The 26,411-nt window shown below is 47.8% G+C and overlaps 1 protein-coding gene across 1 annotated transcript in view; it reads left to right on the top strand.

Moving 5' to 3' along the window:
• Positions 1-26,411, top strand: part of Toll-6 (Toll-like receptor 6) — a 77,525-nt gene that overhangs the window by 9,884 nt on the left and 41,230 nt on the right. The window lies entirely within an intron of this gene.

Here is a 26,411-nt window from a genome sequence, read left to right as displayed (position 1 = left end):
GAATATAATTTTTCACAGTTCCTCTTGCCCCTGGAAACAGCGACACGTCAGAAAGTCTTTCTATTCTTTCTCCCTGTTCTTTTGCTTCCCCGTTCCATCCTCGCGAGATAGTGGAACATTCGTTGTGCCGAAATATCGGCGAAGCTTTAAAAAAACCTCGATTTTATCCGATGTCCCCGACTCTGGGGTCCTTGGAGCGAAAACGGAACTCGGTTAACGGTAAGATCGATTTTTAGTGGCCCTGATACGTCAGAATGGTCCAGTTCCAGCAAACCAGAGACAATTTCCGGCCAAGACGTGCACGATTTTTAAACAGCTTACGTTAATCGGAAGCGACATTACTATTAGATTTGTGCGAATATTCCTTAAAATACACGTAATCGTTTCCCTCTAAAATAGTATTTTTTCTAAAACTGTATTTCCTGTGCAATAACAGGTTGTTCTCTATTTTTGATTGTTCGAAAATTTCTAGTTTCACGTTTATTGACAAATAATTACATTCGTGCTATTGTTCGTGCGTGGAGTATTTTCGACGATAAACGAAATCTATCAGCATAAAGTACCGGCATGGAAACGTTTTCCTCCATTTTAGAATGACTATGCGATGCTTTGAAACGTTTTATAATTGAAATTTATATAAATAGTGAAAGAATGAACTTAGTAAGAGAAAGGTTCGAAGGCCATCCGCAAATTGCGATTCGCGAGGGCGAAAGAAAAGTGTAAAAAGAATGGAAAAGTAACCTAGTCGGACGATAGGAGCGGAACGTTGGCAGAGGGCAACGATCCGTTACTAATTGCGATTAAATGTCCCGATCGGAGAGCCACGACACCGGGAACACCGGCAATATATCAAGAATTACTTTCGGCTTCGGTTTCGCGATAATAAACGCGCCGAAGCTTGTCCAATATTGGCAATTCTCCTCGCGCAGGTACGTGGTTACACGTACGACGATGCACGCACACGCGGCCAGCCGGCGTGACCAATATGGAGCCGGAGGGAGGGGAGGAGATTTTTCCTGTGTACGTATCGCGGGTGTATCGGCCGATATTACCGTGGGGCGAGAAACTCGAAAAGACCCTTCTATCGTTCGATGCCGTGGGCTGTATTTGATCAGTTAGTCACTCTTGCCCCGACTCCGTGGATATTGTTACCGATGGCCCCGGTTAATATTCTCGGATTACCGCATCCCGACGGTTGCGCGGTTTTCGAAAATACCTAGGTATTCCTTTCCAGAGAGGACGGTAATGAGAACGGTTCGCGACGTCTGTAATTGATGCGCTCGCGATATATTCGTTGGCTCCCGGGATTAGTCTCTCGAATAAGGGAGGGAGAAAGAGGGTTCGGCGAGGTTGGATCCAGCACGGTATCCGCGCAGAGCAAACTCGCGAATCTCTGTTAAAACAGCGTTCGTTGAATGGGGCACGTTCCTACCGTTAAATCGAGCTGCAGCTTGTGAACGCAGCGAAAGGAGAATAATAAATTTAACGCAGTCGCGGGTGAGAAGGCGCTGGGGGCCGACCGACCGGCAGCATCCTCCGAGTACAATGGTTTATGAGTTTAGAAGAACTTAATCTCGCGGCAACCCAATATTTTTCTTGGTTGCTCTCCCTCGTTATTAGTTGTTGCCGAGCGTGCTTCTCCGTTCCTCTCTTCTCGCGGTTCGTTCGAGTCCGTGGCTCGATCTCGAGTTCGAGGTATCGTTTAGGAATAATCGATTCGGACACGGGGGAACGGGGTTCACGGTTAAGTGGCGGCTGAACGGATTTTCGCGACTGCACATCGTGTCGCTCGCTCGCTTTCCTTTCGTTTCTCTCCTCCTTCTCCGCCGTCGCGGGACGGGGGTCCTTGCTAATTGAACGCGTAATTGATGAGGCTGCAGTCTGTACTTACACAACGCTCCAATTGTGCTCAGCCAAGCGCCGGCAGTGTGTGCCAATATTAGCGATGCACTCGACGTCCCTATAACGGACCCCTCCGCGCACAAATAATGCCCCGAGTACCATAAATACTCGACGGCTTCCGCAATATGCCCCACCCGAGAACCCTGCTTTCAAAGGCGCCAAGTGTCCTCCAAGGATCCGAAACTCGAATACCAAAAGACGTCGCGCGTTCCCCGACGCATATGCCGTTGCTAATGATTTTTCGAGGGCCCCGAGAGGTGTTGTTCTCTCGAAATCGACACGGGTCCTTCTTCTTTCGGACTTCGAGCAGCCAGTTTCTTCAAACAATCACAGGGTGTTCGGCTACCTCTGGGAAAAATTTTAATGGGAGATTCTAGAGGCCAAAATAAGACGAGAATCAAGAATACTAATTTGTTGATTGAGGCTTTGTTAAAAAGTTATTAACGTTGAAGTTCCATATCGACCGGAACATTTTTCGACGAAAAAAAAAATTTCAAATCGTTCTGAAAAAATTATTTTCGATTGCAGGGGTCAATTACAATCATTTTTGGTCAATAGACATACCCCCGAATTCCTACGCACTTTACAGAAAAACAATTCGGGTAGGTGATCGACTTTTATTAATAATTTTGAACAATAATTTTGTTACTAACTGTTTAACAAAGCCTCAATCAACAAATTGGTATTCTTGATTTTCGTCTTATTTTGGACTCTAGAATCTCTGATTAAAATTTTTCCCAGGGGTGGCCGAACACCCTGTATACTCGAGTGCTTGCGTTCGTTCGTTTGTCCAGAACGATTCCGTCGAGTAGCCTGTTACATGGAAATCAGCCTTCGGGGATCGACTCTTCCATACCCACGTCTCGCTTTGCGACCTTAGAGTTCGCGTGGATTGAAATGGTAATCGACAGGCTCGTATTTTATCAGAAATATTCAGTTTATACATATTGATACGCACGGTTCGAACGTTGTAACGAAACGTTCGGTGAGCGAACAATCGAATAATTGAATAGAATAGGAAAATGGTACTGGATCAATCGTCGTCTCGTATTTGTGCAAGGCAAGTCGTTTAACTCGAGTACAGAGATACAAAGAGTCACCCTGTATATTCCTGTGAGATTCTTCGAGAAGACCGGTAGCATGATCGGCGCTAACTGGTTTATTTATGGCAATGTTTTTATGTACTTTAAAAATTAAGGACAGCCTTGGCTATCCAGCTGCGAAGTTTATCGGCAATTCCACGGGGTAATGGCCGTTTACTTCAAACTCCGGCGGAGAGGTTAAAAATATCTTCGTGGAACTTCTTAATCCAACGCTGTTATTTTCTATAAAGTTTCTCGGTTGCTTCAACGATATCGGTATTAAGCCGGTGGCTTCCGTGCGTTTCATCGATAGCTGACTCGATCTCTCTGACGGATTCGTTATTTTTTCGGTGAGATTAAAACAAACGAGCAACGACGGACGATGGTAAAACGGTTGTAGAGAGGATTGTAGGATCCCCTCGATCAATTTTGCAGAGAGCCTGAAAGGGATCGATCGGGAAAAGACACGATTTCTTCGATTCGCCGATTAATCGGGCACGCGAGCAAAGCGGAAACGATGAAAGTCGCGGGATTAACGGACGCGTTTCGACAGCGCATGTAGCTTTTTGCAAATGTATAAATCCACGCGATGCCAGACGCATAGACTCTTCCGCGGGCAAATAACCCTCTAAACGTCGTAAATAGCCGACTGTTCGCGCGGTACATACATCTCGCTGTCATTTCCTCGTCCCGGGACAGCGGAAAAAGTTGAAAAGGGTCCTCGAAGAATTCCGAGACACGAATACTAAACCCGACGGCGACAAATTGTTTTCACGTAACCGTTGCCGGGCGTTAGACATTCATCGCGGCTGCGGCGATCGAATGACGCGTGATCGCGCATACTTGACGGGAAATTATGCAGCCGGAAAGGAGAAGATCCATTCGTTTCACGCTCCTACTTATCTTCGTTAATATATCTTCCTCGATCGTGTAAATCGTTGCTGCTCGTTACCCACCACTCTCCGTGATTGTATTTCCAACGGGGGCCATATTTTTTCGGGTCTCGATCCGTACAGCATTCGGTGGCTGCGCTTTCGTTTCCGTTTCCGTCCTGCCGCTGTCCCCGCCGACGTTGAATAAAGAAACCAAGACAAAATCGTCCTCCGAGGACATGGGAACTAGCGTTGAAATCGACGTTAATTCCGACGAAAGAATAATAAATATCGTTTGCGCTGTGTACGAAACGCCAGGATTCCTAAGATAATAAAATAAAGGGCGAAGAAGTACCGGAAGGGTTCTCGAGGAGGCTGATCCTCGACGGACGCGACGACAAACTTTACGTTGTTCTACGAAGCGCATCGGAGGATCGAATCGGCGTTTTTATTTATTAAACGTTCGACGGGATAACTCGGTTATTCTCGGCGGTTTCCTCGAGAGGGTCCAACGCCGGAGGTAAGAATGGCGCGAAGTAAATAATTGAAACGGAACGGTAGCCGGGCGACGAGGAGGTTCCTCGAGGCACGTGGTTATGAAAAAGCTGCGTTCTGATGCGTGCAAAAAAGTGTCCCCGGGGCGGGTGAATCCTTGAATATACTTAACCCGTGTTCCGCGACGCGGCCCGTTGAAAGTTGCAGTCACGTATATGAATACAAAAAGTCCGGTTTTACGAGCTTCCGCGCGTATACGCGCAGCGGAGAGAGCAACGCGGGACCGAGAGCAAAGAAAAGACGGAGAGAAAAGGGAACCAAGGGGCGAGTTTGCTCGGGAGAACTTTTATAATACGCACACAGGACGGGGCCGTAGATCTGAATTAATTCGGCGGCGAAGTTTTCCCCGGCAAATAAAAATAAGTCACTGTATCAATTTAATACCGCTTTATAGTTTGCTCGGTCTTTTCCGTCGGTTTCCCTTGGTCCGCGGCCACCGGCGAACCGATGGGAGAGCAAACCCGAGGCCTTCCGCGTTATTGCTTCGCCGTTGTTCAAGAATTGGTCAAACATCGGAACTCAAATTATCCTCCGCTCCCTCTCGGTCTGTCTGTCTACCGTATAAAAAAAAGAATTTCAAGTGCCGATGAAATCGTCCACCTCTCCGCGCACCGTTGGCAAACAGAAAGTTATTAAAACCGGCTTTATTGCGATCCCGCTCCCGCGGTTTACGCGAATTTGGCCTCCCCGGCAAACGAAGCGACCGCGTCTCCTTTAAAGAAGCTTACGACGTTACATAAATGCTCTGTTCGCTAAAATCACCCGCTCGCGTACGTCGCTGGGCGCGCCGAATAATCAGTTTTCGCTCGTGGACTTGTTTCGTTAATATCCGTCGACTACACGACGTGGGAATCGTCCGAGAAAGGATGAACTTCCTGGCTCTTAGCGTCCGGGAGTAGGGATTCGAGTGGAATATGTAGTCCTCTTTGAACTAACTCAGTCCTAACTAAACAATTACGGTAGAGCTTTATTGCGGACAACTGGATCGCTCCCAGCAAGTTTTAATTGAAAAGTGACCCGCACTTGTGAGCCGAACAACCGTTGCTCTCCATCCGGATAGCGCAACGACTCGCCCCTACCTAACCCACTGCTATCAAAAATAAAACATCCAGAATCGAGAGTTTGTTTTGCTCGACCTCCCTCGAAACGTATTCAAATGTATTCGTTTACTTATTCCGATAACTACGCGACTTAATACTCGTTCGAAACAATTTAAATTGAACGTGGTAAAACAAGTATACAAAGTCTTCACTAACCAGCACTGTTTTCATAAATATAAACATAATAGTTTACGTCGATCTTTTTAAATCGTGGCAGAACATTGGCTTTCATTCTGCTTCGGCGAAGCAAGGCGACGCACGCGTTCGTCCCTATATCGCAAACAGATTGCGCTCGGGTGCAGGACAAACGTAAATTTTCTGCGTTTGCTGTTATTACGAGCGCGTTTTGAAGCGAAAATGCCGGTTTTAGGAGGGCGCGGCGCTGCGCGATGCAACGAGCAAACAGCACAGAGAGGACTGTGGGGGTGAAAGGAATTTGAACAAACTCTAATTACCAAGCACTATAATTTTCCGTTGAAAGTGGCGGAGCGAAAAATATGCTTCATATTTCGCTTTGCCGCCTCGCCGCCCGCTCTGCATTAACCCGCGTGGACATGAACGCGCATAATTCTCTCAAAATGTGGCGCACACAAGTTGCTCTGTCTCGCGACGGTAGAGAAAGGGTCAGGAAGGAAGCAGATAATTTTGAATGAATTGAAGCCCCGCAACGAGCGGCTGCGCGACCCACCAACACAGATACGCCCAGTGAAAATTATGAACGCGGAGGACAAAATATGCGGACGAAACAACGAAAAAGACAATGACCGCGTACTGCAGCGGCATCGAGCTGGATATTATTCTCCCGACTACAATGTTGGACGACCAGCCTTCCGTAGTAATTGGTAGTCAGGGTGTTACACACCCTAAGTCACCCAAGGACCCTTCCGACGAGCAGCCATCTTTTTAAACGCATGTACTACTCGTCACGGCGCGTCCTACAAGCTAAACGTTCAACCACAGACGACATATACGAGTAGAGCTTACATTCTATGAATCTTTTCGGCTCAGTTCTGGAGCCCACTAGAGAACTCTAATTGTATAGTCTTGTTTAGTTCAGAGATCGACAACATTTCGGCTGTACCAGTCTTTCTGTGACTATCGTTGAATTTTCCTATCAAAAGACTCTGTCAGGAATAAAGGCTGCTTCGAGCAAGCATCGAGTCAGTCAGCATTCCGAAGTAGGTCTGTAAATACTACGGAAGGAGAATATTTACCGCCACTTTGACTGACTCGACGCTGACGTTACCCATAGTGCGAATCGGTCTCGAGACTTTGTACTGGATAGAGCATTAAGAGTACGAGTAGCGTAAGAGCATTACGAGCGACGAGCAACTCCCATCGCAAAGGCTTTTCCGCTTGCTCGGTCGAAAATGCTCTTATTCTCGATTCCGGGTCTCAAAAGTAAAACTCTCGAACACCACCAGCCACATCGAACAGAATTATCCTTGCTAAATACATCGTGGAGCGTACAGGCGCGCAGGTGTTTCGGAAAAAGGATTATAATCGTTCGTGCAAGTCTTAACAAAAATATGTTCGAATAGTAAATTTTTTTTCACCCGAACGCGAAAAAGGACCGACAAATAGAAAGCCATCGTTAGAGAACGCAGCGATCCGAGGGTATTGATCGATGGAGGGAACGATCCGCGGTGATTCCTGCGGCCGAGATTCTCCAAAGCGTGAAAATACAACGCGTAAAAGTATCCCCCGAACCGACGAAAGCGACGCGAGCGTCGTCGAACGTGTCAACAGTAATTATCGTTCGAGCGGGCTGGAACCGGATCACGTTCGTCCGTGTATCGATAAACTAAATAATACACGGCCGGGCGACGCATCGAGCTGGAAACACGTCGCATCGAACCGCGTCAAAACGTAAATCTCGACGCCGGATAAAAAAGAAATTCGTCCGCAAGAAGCTTGTTCCGCGAGGCAGTGTGGGCCGTGTCGAGGACGGAGATGGATCGAAGGGAACCCGACGGACGCAGACGGGCGAAGACAATTCTTTCTTTCGATCGAGTGAAAAATTCCGGTCCCTGAGAATCCTTTTGGGGGGGGGGGGGGAGTGAAGGGGGCAGAGTCTTCTCGAAACTAGGCAATTTTCGCGACGTGGCGTGAAATTACGCGACCGTTTTACGACCAACAGTTTCTGCCACGCACCCAACCGAGATCATCCCCTCTGACCTCTAGTCACTACATTAAGCTTATCCGTCACCCTTCTGTTCCGAAGGGACAAAATGTCGACGCGAGTACCTACACCTACACGGGCCGATTTACGGTGTTCGACGGTTCGTCGAACGCGATCGCTTCTCGTTGAACAGCGATCGACCATTGAGAGCTGCTCAACCAGCAAAACATGGAGATAGGTCGCGAAGCCAACCCCGACGTCGTATCGGGGGAGCACGGACAACTTTCGAAGAAAAATGCTGCAACGATGGAACACACCGCGTCCTTTGACAACCGGTCGCTTCGGGAGACTCGAGGAAATTTTTATAACAAAGTGGAGCGCACTCGTAGGATTTCCTTCAACGAGACAGTGCAAGCAAAAATTGTTTGAGCGTAGACGCAAAGGCCGGTTAAATATTTACAGAAAATTTGCCATCGTTCCAAGCAGTACCAGTTTTCCTTACGACGCGTAGAATAGCTGTTCAAACATGTAATTTTTCTAATCGGTCTAATCGTCGTAATCGACTAGAACGAGTTTGCTTCCGACCGCATTAAAGTACGCATCGATGATGGGGACGAAAATAGTCCAAGTAAGGGGAAAATACGAAAGAATTTAAAATAGAATATACCACGGACGAGATACCACTTTCGAAAAATAGAATAACGACTGGAGAAACATTTATATAACGAGAACGCGACCTTTCTTCTTCCAAACGCTCTGTTAACCATATTACTGTTTTCGCGAAACGTTTACCAAGCTTTCGAAACACGAGAGATAATTCCAGCAGTAATTTGTGAAGTGAAAAACTTCGTACGGAAGAATGTAATCAAAACTATACGCGAAATCGAGAACCCGAGTTTAGTTTGGCTAGAAGTCGGTGAAATCCGTCGGCGAGTAATCGATTTAACGCGAAACAAAACCGTCAAAACTGTATAATTTGGTCTAACAACGAGTGAATCGTCTCTGGCGAGTTTATGGTTTTGGTTTTGGTTTCAGCGTGGCGTGGACCGTCTGTTCCATAGTGTATCGAATACCATTCCTTTCAGCAAGCGGAAAACCGAGTTACGCGTATCAATTTTCCCATAAACTCGTCGGTCGAGTCTTTCGCGTTATAATTCCCGTCGAATCTCTCTTTCGTTCGAAAAATGGGTCAACAAGTTTTTCGTCGTTTACCTTGTGCACATGTTTCTCAAGCGGCGCTCGTTCGCGATTCAAACATCGACAGACTCGTTTATGGAAGCCAATCTGTCCGCGAACGAAAACGTTTCTTTACGCTACACGGTTGGGACAAGGAATCGCGAACAGATGCTGCTCGATATACCTGTTAGGATAATTTAACGACCGTGAATCACGCGATGCATTCCAACCTGTGTCTCGCAGGTTGCGCGACCGATACAGCGAGACTAGCCAAAGTGTACGACGAACGATCGCTTGAATTTCTGTCGCGACATTTCCGTTTCTCATCGAATAAAATCTATAACCTGATGGCGTTTACGCGTATGTCTTTTGAACATTCGGTTAATGCAAAATCATGCTGTTGCGTGGCCAAGAATAGACCGTGTCGTTGGTTCCGACGACCCATTACGACGGCCCATAAAAAAGAATGGTTTGATAATGCCGTGGATAATCTATCTACTCGGTTCTTTTATAGGGAAGAATGGCTTGATAATAGGAAATCGATTTACTGCGTTACGGAAGGAACCGACTCTCCCTTGCCTCCGATCCTCAAATTTCTCTCCATCTTCCACCTATCTCGCTCTGCCTTCGTGTTCATGGACAAACCCAAGTATTACAAATGACTATTAGGGGAGAAGAGGGGTTTGGTTTTTCCTCTTTTCATTTCTATGTGCGCCCGCACAATGGCAGCCTGCTATTTTCACGAAGAATAATATTTCCCGCCAAGTCACCCGCCACCAACGGTAATCTGTCTCTGTTTTCCGAGGCGCGGCCGTTCCGGCCTCGTACCGCGATAAACGCGCACACCCGGTTGCAAGAAATTATTTACGCGTGCAATATACACTTACGATCACTCCTTAACATTAGATTCTCTCGTTGGTAATATCGTATAGGAAGAGTAGAAATAATTTCTTATTAATTTAAATTTAGAGAGTGACGTTTGGTTAACTCAAACATCAAACAACATAGCAGCAAATATTGTCGTTCTTATATTTTGTCTTACAGATACTTGGAAATAATATATTTACGATATTGTAACCTTGTTTCTCGACAAACTTTGAACCATATGGCAAATAAACGAACGAGAAGCTCCGAACGCGGAGATAGGAAACTGCGGCAGATAGATTGGCAATTTTTCCATAAACTGTTGAGACACCGTAAATTTAAAGGGTATCCGTATCCGGCGAATTGATCTCGGTCACGATTCTCGACGCGTCGCGGTCGCTTCTGCAATCAAAGAGCCGAAGATAAAATGGAAGCCCGAAATCCGATTACCTTACGCCGTGCGTACCTTGCCAGTGCAATTTTCTACGGGGCGGAGAACGCGCGACGTCATCGACGTCATTAATACCAATATATCTACATAAACCCCGTAATGACGAAGCGAAATTCTTGACAAAAGAAGCGTCACACCCTCGATCTATTTTCCTCGGTCCGATATCGAAGCCAATTAATTTCTTCGGGCGCCCTCTCAATTACGAGCTGGCCCTTTTATTGAGACTCGAATCGGCGAAAGTTTGCAAAGTCACGCGCCGCCGATCCACGAACTCATCACGAACGCATCGTACGCTGTCCTACCGTGAAACTAAATTTAAAGGACGAATCGTAACCCCGAAGAGTCAAGAAGCTAGTTTTCCGACTACAATGTAACCCGTCCGGCAGATACAGTTGGACGGGCTTAAGGGATTAATCTTTAGTAGTCAATTTAGCACTCGACGGAAGTTAGATAAAGTCCGACGTCCTCGACTGCTATCGCTGAAACCGAGGCGAGCCGAGTTACCTAAGCTAACAATAATTTAATCACATTCAATAGCAGCTACGATCGTTGTTCCGAGATTAGAATTGAAGTCGGACTTAATTCAGGAACGTCTGTACCTGGGACGCGGAACATTCTAGCAATTACCATTTCAATGGCGACGATAACGGCTCGTAAACGGTCACCCTATCCCTTCAAAGTCTGGGCACAATTTAGGACTAATGAAACAGAGACTCGGTCGCGAATTGCCTCGGAACCAATTAGAAAGCTCCTGAATATCGCGAAAGTCTAGTTTCGGGTTTGACCTAGTGGCCAGATCCTGATAAGAAATCGGGGACCGCGCGTTCCCCCTTTCATCGACTCGACGCCTTTTTCTTGTACCTCGGAGAAGCGGATCGTAATTAGCCTCCGTGTAGAGCCCGCCCAAGGCATTCGTCTAGCATCCGTCAGAGCTGTCCTTATCTTTCGCTCGCACCCTGACAGCCTGGAATCTCGAATTGCTCGCGAACGGGGACGACGACTTTAAGGGTTCGCTGGAGCTCGAAAAAGTGTCGGAGGATAGAGATTCCCCGGGAGTATCAGTCAGAAACGACGACGGTTTCGGGAAAAACCGCGATTTCGAGGCCGGGGTTAGGGAGGAGGATCTTGGAAAGAAGAAAAAAGAGGGTGAATCGAAGGGGTGCGTCGCGCGAGAAGGATGGGATAAGACGAGACCGAGAAGGGTGGTTCGGATCGACGCGGAATAGGCCGAGTAAAGTGATTGCGAAAAGGGGGTCACAGGGAAAATGGGGTACGGTGGTTTAATAGAGTGAGCCATGATGGATGATGCCAGATCGATATTACTTCTTCGTTGCCGGAGTATCTACGCGACACGAGTATCCTCGGCATTTCGGAAGCCGCGACGGACCGTGCACGATATACGAGCCCGCATACCAGACATTTTCGCCGCTGGACACACATACGTACACGCGTGCACACATGCAAGGTACGTCCGTGACACCGTTATTACGGCAAGTCTTATGGCCGGTAGACGTCGCGCAAGAATTCGTAATACCGCGTTCGTCTCATTCGCGTCCGTTTACTTGACACCGACCGGATAAGTACGCTTTTCTCGGCCAAGGATAATTGTCACGGGAATGGAATTCCTTCGCGTAAGAAATCTTGGGTAACGAGTTATATAATTTTCGCCCTTGCGTGTCCCCTCTGCCTTCACCCCCCTTTGCGGCGAATGCTCGGTCTTTGCGGACTGCAACGACGCGACTGCAAAAAGATACGTTGGTGGTTCCGACTCCTCTGCTCCTAATCCTCGACGACTCAAATACTTTTCAAAAGTTTGGCTAGCTACGGGCACCTTCGCGTATTTATACTAACGATTAGACGAACAAATTTCGTTAGCAGTATCGTACAGCGTACGACCCATTCGCAACGAGCCTGGCAACTTGGTGTTAAACCCCGGAACGGTCGAGCAATTACGAAACTCTAAGAAGCGTAAATATTATTCTCCAAGGTCGTGTCGTAAAAAAAAGTTAATTTTCCCCAGGACGTAGGAAGCTCGTTTTCAGCGAACGAAAGAGGCGGCTGGACCGTTTCGAAAAATATAAATTCGCTCGTTTTCTCGGGAAAGATGTTCGCGCAGGGAGTAGCGTTTCGCTTGTTAGGCGACGGAACGGAAAGAGTATCGAGGCTCGTCACGAAGTTGCGCCGCCCTGGGACACTCGACGGGGCGTAGAGGGCGGCGGGGCCGCGAGCACGATATAAAGTTACTCGAAATTACATCTGCATATTATTTCAATTTTGTAGATTGTTTAACTGCAGTAACGCCCGGATGCCGGGGAACTCCCGGGAAAGTTTTCTTAGGATAATCTCTCCTAGGTACCGTAGCGTGGCGCAGCCTCCCGCCAACTTGCCGCATCTCATTGACTGTGTCGGAAGGAATTTGTTGGCCCCCGAACCCCGTCCGTCCCCCTCTGCCCGCCGCCGTTCTGTCCAAAATTAATTTAGTGGTCGCCCCGCCCGGGGGAAAGCCGAAGCTCAACGAGCCGCGAAGCGAATAAATAAGTCCCGACGACGGGGAACCGTCGATGCGACGCCATTACGGGTCCGATACGCGCGGAAAAATCGCGAGAAGAATGTGAGCGCAATAAACAACAGCTATATAAAAAACAAGCTGAACCGCGGGGGCGTAAATCGTCCCAAGTTTACGTTGGATCGTTGGTCGTCGAGAGGAACAAGGGAAAAGGGAAAAAATTGAACGATTCGACGAGCCCGTTGCCGGTTGATAGAACTTTTCGACGGACTTGTACGTCGCCGGAGATACATTACTCGCGGCGGTCGCGCAATAAAAGTAACGACGGAAGCTGGAATTCTCCGGGCTCGTTGAATATTCCCTCGTAACCGCGAAACGTCGCGGTTACAGCGACCAAGTATCCCATCCGTTTGTTAATCGAAAACCTTTCCCCGGGTGTAGTCGAACAAATGTTTAAGGTAATTCGATGCTCCCTGCCGTGTAAAACGATCCTTAACGTAACAATGTCGGACCGCGCCTAGACGGAGAAAGGCATCGACCGATCCCCGGTGATCCTCGTTTTCAATTTGCAAAACGTACACTTATCGGGGCGTGTCGGGTTGACGTTTGACGGAATAGAAGTACTTCCGAGATTAATTCACGCGCCTCTCGGCATTTTGATCGGCGGGATACGACGGCGAAAATAACTTGGAGAACACCTTCCTGTTCCTTCGATCGAATCGGGGGCGGACGCGGCAAGAGGGTGCAAAAGGCCGGGGAACGGCGGAGGGAAGAGGGGTTGAACGAAAAAGGAACCAAGAAAACCTGGGCGAAAAGAAGAGAAAGGAGGCGGGGGTGGGCAGTGTGTCGTTTGTATCAATTTACTCGAGCTACCCTCACGCCCACCGACTTGCTTCAGATTTAATCTAATGCCGCGTCGAGAAGGGTAATTCATTAAACAAAGATCCCCACCTACCTAGGCTGGGTCGAGAAACTCGGTTCGCGTTTCGTCGAAAAGTAAGTAATTAAGTTCGCTAAGTTTCAAATTACAACGATCATATTCGCGCACTCGATGAAATTGCGTCTAATAACCTAAGCTCCAAAATTCTCTTCATCGGTAACCGCAATCTACTGCACGGTACATGGCACATCGACGATATTACCCACCAACGTGTGCTTGTCTTCGTTTAGGAATTTGTTCCAGACGAAATAGCTGCCGCAGACTTTAACGAAACTTTTAAACTTTCAAAACCCTCGCCTATTCGGTACCATACCGAACTTTTGCAAACATAACTCCACATCAGTCGAGAGATACCCGCGGAAGAATCGCATACTTTGTTTCCATCAACGATTACTTTGCACTATCATCAATTTTAAGCGTATCCTGTCCGAGTCGTCGGCTAGACTTTGATCGAGTATAAATTCTCACAGGGTGTAATTACACAATGACTCCGTGTACGATTGGACGATATTCAAAATGTTAACCACGGTAAATTTGAATTCGAAGCGTGCAGCAGTTACGGTTAGAGAATAGCCCTTTTGTACTAGCCGAATAAGTTTTCCTGACCCGTGCGACTATGGCCACCAGCATGTACAAGGAATCGAGCAAAGAACCCCTACAGCGACAGGCACGGAGCAGACAAAGTGGAAAGCACAAAAGGCTAACAATAATTGTACACTTCGTGTTTATACGAAGGAAGCAAGGAAACTACCAAGGATAGGTTGGGGGAATTGTTAAACGCGCGATCTATTGTTTTTAATGTTTATTAATTTTATGAAATTTCATCGAGCGCAAATTATTTTAATCTACCCTGAACGTTGAAACATTATGCGGCATAAAACGAACCGGAATATTTCTCGTGTCATCGAACTCGTACAGCTTCCTTGTTCGCTATGGGCGGTGCAATAACTTTTACCGTGAAATTTGAACAAGAATGGTAAACCTTAAACCGATTATTCAGAAAACAATATTACCTACGGGGAGCCCCGATATTTATAGCGTGTGCGATAGCCGAGATTGCGTTGGTGGTTTTTATTGCGTGACCGTACCGATAACATCGGTATTTTGAGGATTATCTGTATGGGTTCCGGGGTATCGTCCGTCGCTTCCAATCCGATCCGTTTTTCCAAGGGCTTCATTTTTTCCAGACACATTGCAGTATATTTGACGGCCTGAGACGGAAGAACGGACGGTGGAAAAAATTAGATACGCGTTCCGAACGTATACTTTATCTTTTTGGGCTACGATCTAAGAAAAAACAGCTCGAAGAAGAGAGCGATCGGAGTTCGCCAAGGGCTTTTCGTAAAATTGCAAACGCGCACGGTACGTGAGGTCGGAAAGTTTCGGGAACGACCGTCTTAAATCGTGCCGATCACGGCTCCTATAATCGCGATCCGTCTGACGAATTAGAAAACTTTAATTACCCACAACGTATTTCAATAGGGATCTCGTATCTCCGGCGCACCGCGATGCTCGCTAGAGCAAAATATTCGTTTTGAGTGGCTCGTTAAATTCCAACGGCGCTTCCGTACAGCGAAAACTCGGCCAATAGATCACGCTAAACTTCCTGCACGTTCGTGCTGGCAATTCCCTCGCCCCATCGCGAGTCAAGGATACCCGCAAGAGAACGCGCGGCGGCAGGAGAAACTTGTATATATGGGCAGCCCTTCCTGCTCACGGAAATCTTTTAAATTCGAAGAACACAGTTTTGCAACCGTCTAGCAAACCGTTTCGAAACGATCGATCTCAACCGTATCTCGAGACCGGGGCGAAATTTTCAATTTCGAAAACCTTCGTCCTATTTCGCAGGATGTTCGTCGAAACAGGCAACAGGAGCGGAACGGTTAAAAAAATGATCGTTAAATAATTTAATGCTTCGGAAAACGTTTCCGCGTGGAAGTTGAACGCTCGCATAAATTTCACAGCCGCATAATTTCCGGCGACTTGCTACCGGCTCCATAAAAATGAGCAACGCCTCCAGAAGACCGACAGCGATATTCCACGCGCAAGATCGTTTCAAAACATCGTGAAAATAATAGCTGGATCCCGAGGGTCGCGAGTTTAATTTCGTATTTGCTTTAATTTTAATTTCGGTGGGGCTAGGATCGCACCGCGAGCGACCGACGAGGGCTCCGGGCAATTATGATAATATCTTGATCCGATAATGGGACACGGTCTTATTCTTGCGAATTGTCGCGGGGTGGCCGAGAGGGGGTGGTGGGGGATCGCGCGGGGTACGACCGTCGACGATTTCACGCTCGAGAACTCCGGGAATGGAGCTGGCAAAGAGGAATTAAGATCTCGCGAAGGCTCTCGTTCCGACAATGCAAAGAACCTCGCCGAAGCGAGAACGTAGATCGGAATAAGACGGATCGAGCGGGAGCAGGAAGACGAAGGGTTGGCGGAGGGAGGGTCAGGGACGGGGTCCGCGAGGGAAGGAGGAAAAAGACGAAGGGAACAGGAGGCGGATCGAGGAATAAGGAACAGCCTGAGCGAAAAGTGCCGGAGGGGGTAGAGGAATCGAGAAGACGCAGGACGAGGAACAGAAGCAAGGGGTCAGAAGGGACATTATACTTGCTTCTGCAGCCTCTGTCGTCGGGTCTTTGTTTATATTCCCAGGACAGCCAACGGGGACGGACCGTTTGACATGTCGCCGCTCGCAAAGATGTTAAAGGACAAAAGGGGTAGAGAACATTCTCGTTCCCCGCGGCGCAACCCCTTCATCCAGACCGTTCTCGCGGCCATTGAAACGCCTTCAACGCGACGCACAAGCTGCCGGTCGTGCGCACGTAAGTGCCATATCATTATGCGGCCGGATAATGAACCCTCGCCAAGTGTTGGTGGGATAAGTAGCTTCCTATATTTCACGAAACGACCTACGGGGCTGTTTTTTCGACCATTGAACCGAGAAATATACGTTTTAACGCTAGATTTACGTAACCCGTTAATTCGACGGGTTTTAGATTCCGTGCCTGAAGCAACGGAACTCGTAAATATTATTTGTTTGCGATTTATGTTACATTTCGTCATAACCTATATCGGTTCCCCAGCTGTCTAGATTTGAAATAGCAAGAGGGAACGATTACGCGGAGGAGTATTACGCGGCAGGAGAAGAGAAACACGTGGTCTGTGTATAATTAAAGTGACCGATGTCACGTGCGACACGACCGCCCATGCCCGGCAATTTTGCCGTAATCTTTGGATGGCTCCGATCCGAGTAATCGACTTCGCGGATCGCGGCGGCTCCCGTAATTAGAAATAACTCCTGTACCCGGCGTGTACCGATCCCCCGGCACGGAGGAAATATCTTCCGTCGAATAACTTCGAACAACGTGTCCCCTTCCCTTGACACTTCATTACCCAGAAATAATTAATTCCTATCTGGTAACGAGGTACCGGTCGTTAAAGTCCGTGACACTCGTAATACGCCCGGTTAATGATATCCATATCGTGCAGCTAGCGCGGCTCGCGTGCACGTATCATAAGCTGACGTGAGATGTACAGCTTACCTTTAAATATTTTACTCCTTGGAACTTCGGTCTCGCGCCGTCGTTGAAACACACGAACGCACACGGAACGGTGCCTTTAAAAATTGACTCGCATCGTTCGAACTTACCCCTCTTCCCTTCGTTTATCTCGGTTTTTTTTTTATACGCGCGCGCGCTCGCGTCGATAAATTTACAAAACTACCCAACGTTCTGCTGTCGAGCCGTCGTTCACGGATGGATCAATATTCCCCTCGATTATCGAGCTCGTCGTTTTTCGACCGCTTTGCTCCGTAATCCCCGATGAACTTTTAATTTATGCATAGTTTTTTCAGCCGTTTCGGTTACAGCGCTCGTTACCACCCTCTCGCAAGCAAAACGCGAGCACCGTGTAGCTCGAAATAAAAAAGGGGAGCTATTTAGGAAAAACTAATAACAATTTCGAAAGTTTTGTCGATCTCGTCGCCGATCTTCGCTTCTAAACTCAACGCGTAGTTACTCCATAAGCGTTTCCTTGTTAAACTTTCAGCCGAAAAAAAGTAATTGATTTTATGCTGTATTGTTTCGCGACAAGCTTGTACAGCAGCAATCCAAATAAAATCGGCTATTAGATCGGACAAAGTGTACGCTCGATCTCAGGCTTCATATTCTCCCGGTCACGCGACAAGTACTTTGCCCTGCCAGTTCAGAGTTAATGGAACTCTTTTCACGCTATTCTCGCTGAACGATTCAATTTACGGTTTCTAGATTAGTAAAACCGACTGGACGCGAAAAACAGTCGTTCCGACGAAATTTCAATGCACGCAACTCCGACGGTCTTATTATCGGCTGGAATGAGACTGTCTGTTTGGAAAATCAGTTCGCCAGCAAACCCGACAAATTACGACTTTGAACGCGGGGCTAGGAGAACGCTTAATGGCCGACGCGTCGAGCCACGCGTTCCCTAGGAAAAATTTAAAAAGAACGTTGCGAATAAGAGGGTAGCGAGCGGGAAGGGTAGAAAGACCAGAAACCCCTTGACTCCCCACGCCGCGGCTAAATACCAGTAATTAAAACGTCGAGGTTTCGCACAGCCGTCCCATTTATTTGATATTTGTTTGCCTCACAGGCCGAGCGGTGCATTCGTTTCTGGGTGTTCCACTTCCCTTCCATCGAGCTGTCTGTAATTTTGTATACGTGCACGACGAACGCTCCGCGCGCACAGCTGCGTACTCGCGCGTCGCTGCGCAACCACCGCGACCAGCGCGACAATACGTCCTCGTGCGACCGCGCACCTACGCGAAAACCTCCTCCGAACACGACCCCGAACCCACACATCGGTGTGCCCTGCTTTTACACCGGGTTATCGTTGTTGGCAGGACACATTTTCGGGTCGCTTTCAGCCCTTAAAAGCACCGAAAAAGAGTTCGCGTAAACGCGCGACCCAGTCGATTCGGTCCTCGAGGTTTTTGTCCTCTTTATCGCGGAGTAACGAACAACTACACGGCATTTACATCGAGCACCAACTTGCAGGTGTTATCATTAAACGTTTTTAGTACGCGTGTAAGTACAATGGCGCGATACATTGCCATGAAAGAGTAGATTGGGGCTAGTTTGAAGGCCCCCGGTCGGTCTGGGCCAGAGGTTCGCGTCGCGGGGGTGGATTCCGCGAGAGAAGGAGACGCGAATCGAAGCGGAAGCGAGAGGATCGAGCAAGGAGAGAAAACCGCGAGTACCGCGCGTTTCGTTCCGCAGCTGTTGCCAAGTCTGTGTGTTACGACTGCACAGTTTGTTCATTCGCCGCGCATTCGAGTGAACCAGGAGGGTGGAGAGAGAGGACGGCTCTAATGAAAGGAGTTTATTAGGACGCGCGCGCCGGCGGACGAGGAACGAGACCGAGGAGAAGGGTGCAAGGGTGGATTTGCATCCCTTATGCGTAATTTCGCTTCGATATTAGATTAGTCGGTCCTGCGTTATCCGCGCCTCGGAATTACGACGTAGCTGCGCTGATTAGGCGTCCAGGGACCGAACGCGTACTCTGCACCCTCCGCTCCCAGACACCGTCCCTTTTCTCCGCCGGCTGCGGTCCTCCTTTCCGCCGTCTTTTTACCTCACGGGCGAAATAAAAGCTGCCGATGGCCCCATTGTCTCGAAATTAGCCGGCTGAACGTCGCGCGGCGGCGAGAGGTCTCGTCGCCGGGGAAAATCGATCGCCGCGACTATTTCCGTAGTCGCCGGTTCGTCGAGTTTTACACCCCCGGTGTGTTTCGTTCGTCGCGTTAACCCGAGAAGCATCGAATAAACCCTCGCGGTCCGGCTCGCGGGAGGCCGGAATTTTCCTCGAATCCCGACCAACCGAGGTAAGAAGAAGAACGCGGCTCGAGAAACCGCGCTTCGTCGCGTCGAACGAGTTACTCGACCGAGAGTAGTTGAATTTCTCCAACGGTAATTCGAGACTTTTTCCCTTGGACGTCTATCGCGAGAGATTCCCTCTTTGAAACTCGCTCGACCGTATTCCATTAGATCCAGCTTCCAACGTATATAAAGTAAAATTCTTTCCCGCGGACGACGAGCCAACAGGAGTGGCCTCTTCGGATTTCGTTGAACTTTATCAGTCTCGTTCGAAACAGTCGTTTGAATTTGAAACGAGACGGACCGGCCCGTGGCTGTGAATTTTAGAACACGACCGTTTCCGCGTTTAAAATGTTCCATTGATGTCGCGTTTATAGGATCGTTTATACGCGCCGCGTATACGGTATTCTTGTAAGTCGTATAAACTTCAACGATATCATCGAGCGAAAGATTTTTAGAGCCGTTGGTTATGGCGTTGGCCGCGTCGTCGCTGTCTCCTAACGATACAGTTAGCGTGACCTATGGACACGCCCGTTACGCTATCGGGAGGACCTCGGTTGAAACTTTATCGCGTTTTTCGCAAGGCCGAGATTCTGTCCGAAATGCACTCTTCTACGTGCCCCGACTCGTAAACAATCTTTCGTCGCGCGCAACCCTTGTTTCGATCCGTTTAAATCCGTTTGTCCACGCGATTCGTCGCGTTGCAATAAGCAAATACGGCCTATCTCTCTCTCTCTCTCTGCGGGACGAGAAGCGGGCAAAAATTCCACGCCCCCGTGGAACTCGATTCGATATTTACCGGTTACTGGTACGGTTTGCTCGCCGGGAGAAAAATCCCAGCACGATCAGTCTGCCGAAGTAAATAATAATGAAAGCTTATCGATTGGCCGGTCGTTCGAACGGCCAAACCGACCGGATTCGCGGAATTACGAATCGTATCGAAACGCGCTTTGAATATTCAAAGTGATTTAACATTTCCTGGCCTATGCAATGGCGCGAACGTTGTTTCGAGTTGTCCACCGCCCGGCTAAAAATCGTCGCGCGACCAGCGACATCCTTGATAATTTTATATTTAACGCGACGCGCACCGACGATTCGAACGTCGATAAATATCGAGATATATCCGTCGTCGATATTTAATCATTAGCCGGGCCTGTAATTTGTTCGGGTATAGATGTGTGGCGGGGGTCGAATCCCTAACCCAATAGCGCACAAAAGGGAAGCGAGTTCTGATCCGTTTGTTCGAGGCAGCGGTGCTTACTAGCGTCGTGAACGCTGCTAGGTACACGTTCTTCGACGTTGTTGATCCTCATTGTCGTGTAGGGCACGATCAATTGAAAGAGCTCGCAGCAGTGAATGTCCACCGATATCAAGTTTCCGGTTAAATGTCGTTCGGGTTGTGCCGGTGCAGCTTGAAAGAGGTCCGCGTCGCATTGAAACCAGATCATGTACGGTCTATAGTTGCATTCGACGCGCGTTCTGCGCGACAAATTAACAATCTAGAATGGCCGAGGGCAAAAAAATCTCGCGCACCGCGATGTCCACGGTGTCCGTACGAATCGAAAGGAATCGTGACGCGGCTCCGGTTTAAACCGTTTTCCTCGTTTATTTATACGCCGGTCCCGATATTTTCAACGGCTACGACGCCGACAAGCACGGCGCGAACACGCTTGTATCGAGGATCGAATTATATTCCGCCAGTTTTATTTAACAACTTCTTTTTTTGTTTGTTATCCTCGGTAATTCTAAACCGGATGTGTCCTTGGAGCGTCCTCGCAGCACCGTTTGCCGAGCGGACCGTCGAAAACGATTTGCCAGCGTTTCGATTAATGCACCGTGCGTTTCCATGACGGCAATTTATCGCGCGCAAAAAGAAAGTAACAACGAAATTCAAACGGACTCGATCGTGGCGAGAAATCGATTTAAATCGGACGGACGTAGGCCCGGGCGAAGTAGACTCGTCGGAATCCGCTGTAGAGACGCTCGGTTCTAACAAAAAGGGGACCCATTCTTCGAATCGATCTGACTTGCATCGATCGGATCGAACACGAGTAAAAAATTACTGCACGAGAATCGACTCTCTACCCTCTTTTTGGTTCCTTTCTTCGTCCCATGAACGACTTAACGAGCCGCGTATGTTTCGAGACGAACGATGATGTTTCGCCAAGCGGGCCGATTAATTTTGCATCGATGCTACAAGCCGATAGTACAATATTATTAGCCTTTTAATCCAAGCGTTGTACCAAACAATTTATGAAATACGAACTGTCTTTGATAACGGTATCGATATTAAAATTATTCTATTATTTATCAAGACGAGAATATTAATCGAAGCGAGTCGGAAGTTGATCGATGTACCGAATTTGCGTGGCAGCGATGGCCGATCTTAAGACGAACGGTTCTTTGCAAGAAGCGGTTGTCTCGTTTGCGGTATCCGGCAATTCGTTTCGCCTTCGTTCCGCGGAAAATACCGTCGAAACGCGGTTGTTTGAAAGTGTTGCGCCTTTCGCAGCAGAACAAGTTCCTTTTAGTCTAGAAAACTTTCCGCCCGCGTATCTCGCGTACGTACACCGTAGTGCACAGTAAAATTTTACTGCCACGGCTTTTTTACAATTGCGGCGGGATGTAGTCGGAGTATGATATCCATTAATTTTCCCGCCTTGCGTAAACTCGAAAGAAACGCGCGCGTATCGCGTACATTTCGTTTCGCGTTAAGGTGCTCTCTCATTTACGAACATTTGAACTCTCGCAGCTTATTCAAAAACATAATCTTGGAAACTCGGTTTACGGCGTTACAAATTTTTCTCGGAAAAGGTATTTCTATAGGAATTCATAATTAATTTTTTCTCTCTTTACACGCGATTTTATAATTTTGTTTAAAAACCCAAGGACTGCCCCGGACAATAGAAATTCTAGGGTATTACAGGACCACCAATTTCGACGTAACATTTTCGGAAGATGTTCTCAAGATTCTATAGTAACGCAAGCGAGTTAAGGAAATTATATCGTGAGACTGGAAAGTTTCCTTGGACGAGGTCGCGATACGATTGTTCTTTAAATTCCCTGTACTCCCGTCGCGCGTCGTCCCGAGATTTTCAATTTCTTTCCCCTCCAACCCTTTCGACTCGACGTCTGCAGCATCTCGATCTGTCGATAAATTGTAAATACTGCCGATTGTTCCAATATTGAAAGACAGTCGCGGACTGATTGGCAATTACTTTCGGATCAGCGATTTCTTTCTGCCTTGAGGGCGGCGGTGCCTTTTATTTTCACCCGTTATCCGCGTCTTTGTCGGAGGATACGTAAACGGTACTAGTAATTTTTAGAATATACGATAAAGGGACGAGATAGAAAAATACGAGCCTGGGAAATTTAACTTTGGCAAGGTAACAGCGCGAAAGAAGGCCGATCGAATCGAGATTCGTATATTTTCGAGCGACGCTAGATCCTGCGGCGCTCCGAACGAACGAGCCGCGATCAGAAATCGGAATGTTTTTCCAGGCTTGGAGAATGGAAGGCGGTGACAGGGTATTCGTTCTATACACTTTACCCTCGTGTCGTGCCGACAGTGACAGACTCGTTTGACAAAGAGGAATGGACGGAGGCGTGCGTTTGCTCGTTTCGCGCAGATTTTCGACGTGGCTAAAATACCGTCGTCCGGAAAAATCCGATGTAAATCAAATCGTCGTAAAGCACGCTATTGTCCGACACATTATACATACTCGGTAACCAGAAATTTCTGAACGTCATAGATCAATCGGTGTACACGGCCCGTTGAAAATGATCCGAGGAGCTTCGATGCCCCATGCCAAATGTTTTTCTGGCTTTGGCTCGTCGTTTTTCGAAAACCGTCCCCAAATCGATGAACCGTGTACATCGTAATTTTTACCGGGCATTCGTTATTTCGCGAACGGGAACACGCGGTTGTTTATACCCTGGAAGAACCGTCAAATTCATTATTTATTCGATAGGACGTATCCTTGGACACACGGGGTTTCGGATGGTCGAGAACGATCGAAACGATTCCTCTAATTATTCTCGAACAACATTTTGGCTCCGATTTGATACACCAGCGATAACGGACCACCCTGTATAGGCCGTGATAGAAGAATCGATGTGCGGTAACGAAAAGGCTTGTCGGCAAAGTGCTCGAAAACTCAACGACGCTGACTGTGGCGTTAGCAGGAGGAAGCTCGTAGCTTTTAATAACATCGTTTCCCATCGGGGCGAGTAGTATCGAAGCGGGCGGTTTTGTTTGTGAACGAAGAAGGGCTTTCAGAGAAGCATTCGACGCGAGTATTTATGGGTAGGCTCTCTTGTCCATGGTACTCGAGAAGCCGCGGAATCATCGAGGAGTGGGAGGCACCAGTCCCTTTGACCCCTCGCTCGTTCTAACCCCTCTCAGGCAATTAATCCCTTTTGCTCGATTAAACTTTTATTCTAGCTTTAATTAAAACTTCTTTTCCCCAGTTATCTCTCCGGCTCGGAAGATCGCGCGTCGCCGGTGCGATTCGCTTTTTTAGATGGAAACTGAATCTGCCGCTAATTGATTTTCGAATCGGAAAGAAAAGTTTGCCGCAAAGTGGCCAGGGGCTAGAGGTTAGGCCGAACGAGTTCGATCTCTCTACGAGAGTCTGCGAATCCCGAGACACGTTGTAAATAAGATAAACAGCGGTCGAGGGGGCGAACGAAAGTTATCTAGCGGGAACAAGTGTTTCTGGCCGTTGGTTGTTCTGCTACCTGCTAGCCTACGAGCGTGTACGTGCACCCGGCAGACCTATTTCTAGCCATCGGCGAACTTTAGGGTACCACGGTTGACTTTAGCCAAAGCATTACACGGCCAAAAGGAAAGTTTCTTAGACCTCCCACGAACCTCTCGTCAGAGTTATAACGATCCACAATCGTCTTGGTCCTAGCGGTTGTAATTGGAAATTGCCATGGGGCGTGATCCCGTCACTCCGGGGCCAAGAGGCATTAATTAAATCCCGAAAGATCCCGATATCTCTGCTCTTTTCCCGAGTTTTGTCGGACGACTTGCGTAACGCGTCAGAGCGCAACGGACGCTGCCGTTGCAATTATCCTTGAATAATAAAGTAGCTCGGCACAGATTAAATAATATCGTCCGGAGGAGAAGGAATATCGATAAGTCGGACACGTGACGCGTATTTACGAGCAATAATTCCTCGTAACAGGTGATACGCACGGTTGAAGATCTCGTTGGTCTCGGTATGCGTCAATTAAGACGGTGATCAATCTCGCCTACAAGAAACTCCGTCGATGCGAACGACGCCGAGGATCGCGTGGGAGTTTCGGTGGCATTCATTCGAGATTCCTAATCGAGCGAGGCGTAATGCGGCCTAATCTTTACCCATTTTGCGATCGCTTATCGCGCGGTACGCGTCGCGGTTACACGAGCTTCACGGCGCACCGTACGGATTCCTCGAAATTCAATTCACCGCGGCAGTATATATACAATACAAATCATCCTGGATCATCATCGATCAAGTCGAACGTCTCTCGACGGGTGGACAAGAATGAATCAGCGAGGCTTATTCGGAGCGTATCGAGGGCTCGATCCGGCAAAGTCAGTCGTCGTGTTACACACAAATCGAAGATCTCGATACAGTCCGCGTGGTCCGCCGACGCGGGTAGAAATACGTACTCACGACACACCGACGGAACCTCTCTCCGTTCGTTCACAGTCCGTAAAGAGAAACAGAGAACCATTGGTCGTTCGTTCGTTCGTTCGTTCGGTCGGCCACTTAAAAATTGATCGAAACCTTTTTATGAGCAGTCCTTGGACAAGGGTGGTGCTCTGAATATCGCGTGGATCGCGATAGAGAATACCCGCGGGGAGTAACAAGAGGGAGAGAAGAGAGAGACCGGTTCCCGTAGTCCCTCGTGCAAATTCGGCAATCGAATCGCCAACTCGTGCGAGTCCTTTCTATTACTCTACCTTTCGACTAGCATCCTTGCCCTATCGATACGCGCCTCGCGATACAAATATCTCGAAAATAGCTGCGAACCACCGTCCGACAAAATTTAATCGAACCAACGATTGTCGATTACAATTGGAACGGATAATCGTTAATCGCTCATGTCGATTGCCGATAAAACGAATCATTAATTTCTCCGATATTGCATTATTCTTATCGAATAACGAATCGTCGGATTAATTTAATTTTCGGAATTAAATTAATCGTCGGTTGGTTACGACCACCGTTGTTTAACTACCATCTATGAGTAAACAATAGATAACGGACATCGTCGGAGTACTATTAATTTCAACGTCAATATATTTAAATTGAACAAAGTGTTTCGATGCTTGCGACTATATCGCGGTGTTAAATTGTTACTCGCGTTATGGAAGTAACGACTATTAAGCAATTGAAGAAAAAGGTTACCTCAGCTTTCTAAGAACCAAGGATTCGTGTAAGCCAGAAGCACTTTCTGGTAATTCGATTCGTGGAATTGTGAACGGCGTTATTTCGCAAGGGAGATAATTACAGCGCAGGGAAGGTCGACAATTATTTTCTCACATTTTTCAAAGATCCAAGTATTTAATATTATATTTCGACAAAATAGTAATCGTTCTTTTCTTATTTTACTCTGTCGAGTATCTACGCGAATATTCTTGAAAATCGTTTAGCGTTTGCTACTGAATGCACGAGAAACATTCGTTGTTTTTTCATAGACGTAGGATTGCCTACTTACACGCACGGGTGTTCGGTCGACCGACTGTTTACGACGGTCGCCGTAACGGGCGCTGCAGGACAGCCATGACGCTTTCGAAAGAATCTTCCTAACTAAACAATTCTAAAGATATCCACGATTCGCGAGAAAAGAAACAAAGAATCAGAGAGCTCGCAGCGAGACAATGCAAAAATGCGAAAGAAAGAAAGAAAGAAAGAAAAGGATCTGAAAAATAGAGTTGTGCGCTTACCACGGAGGCCGCGCGCGCAACGATCGGGAATCGCATCACGATA

This window comes from Colletes latitarsis, chromosome 2, assembly GCF_051014445.1.
Source record: "Colletes latitarsis isolate SP2378_abdomen chromosome 2, iyColLati1, whole genome shotgun sequence".
Taxonomy (NCBI): Eukaryota; Metazoa; Arthropoda; class Insecta; order Hymenoptera; family Colletidae; genus Colletes; species Colletes latitarsis.
This window is presented reverse-complemented; position numbering and strand designations above follow the sequence as displayed.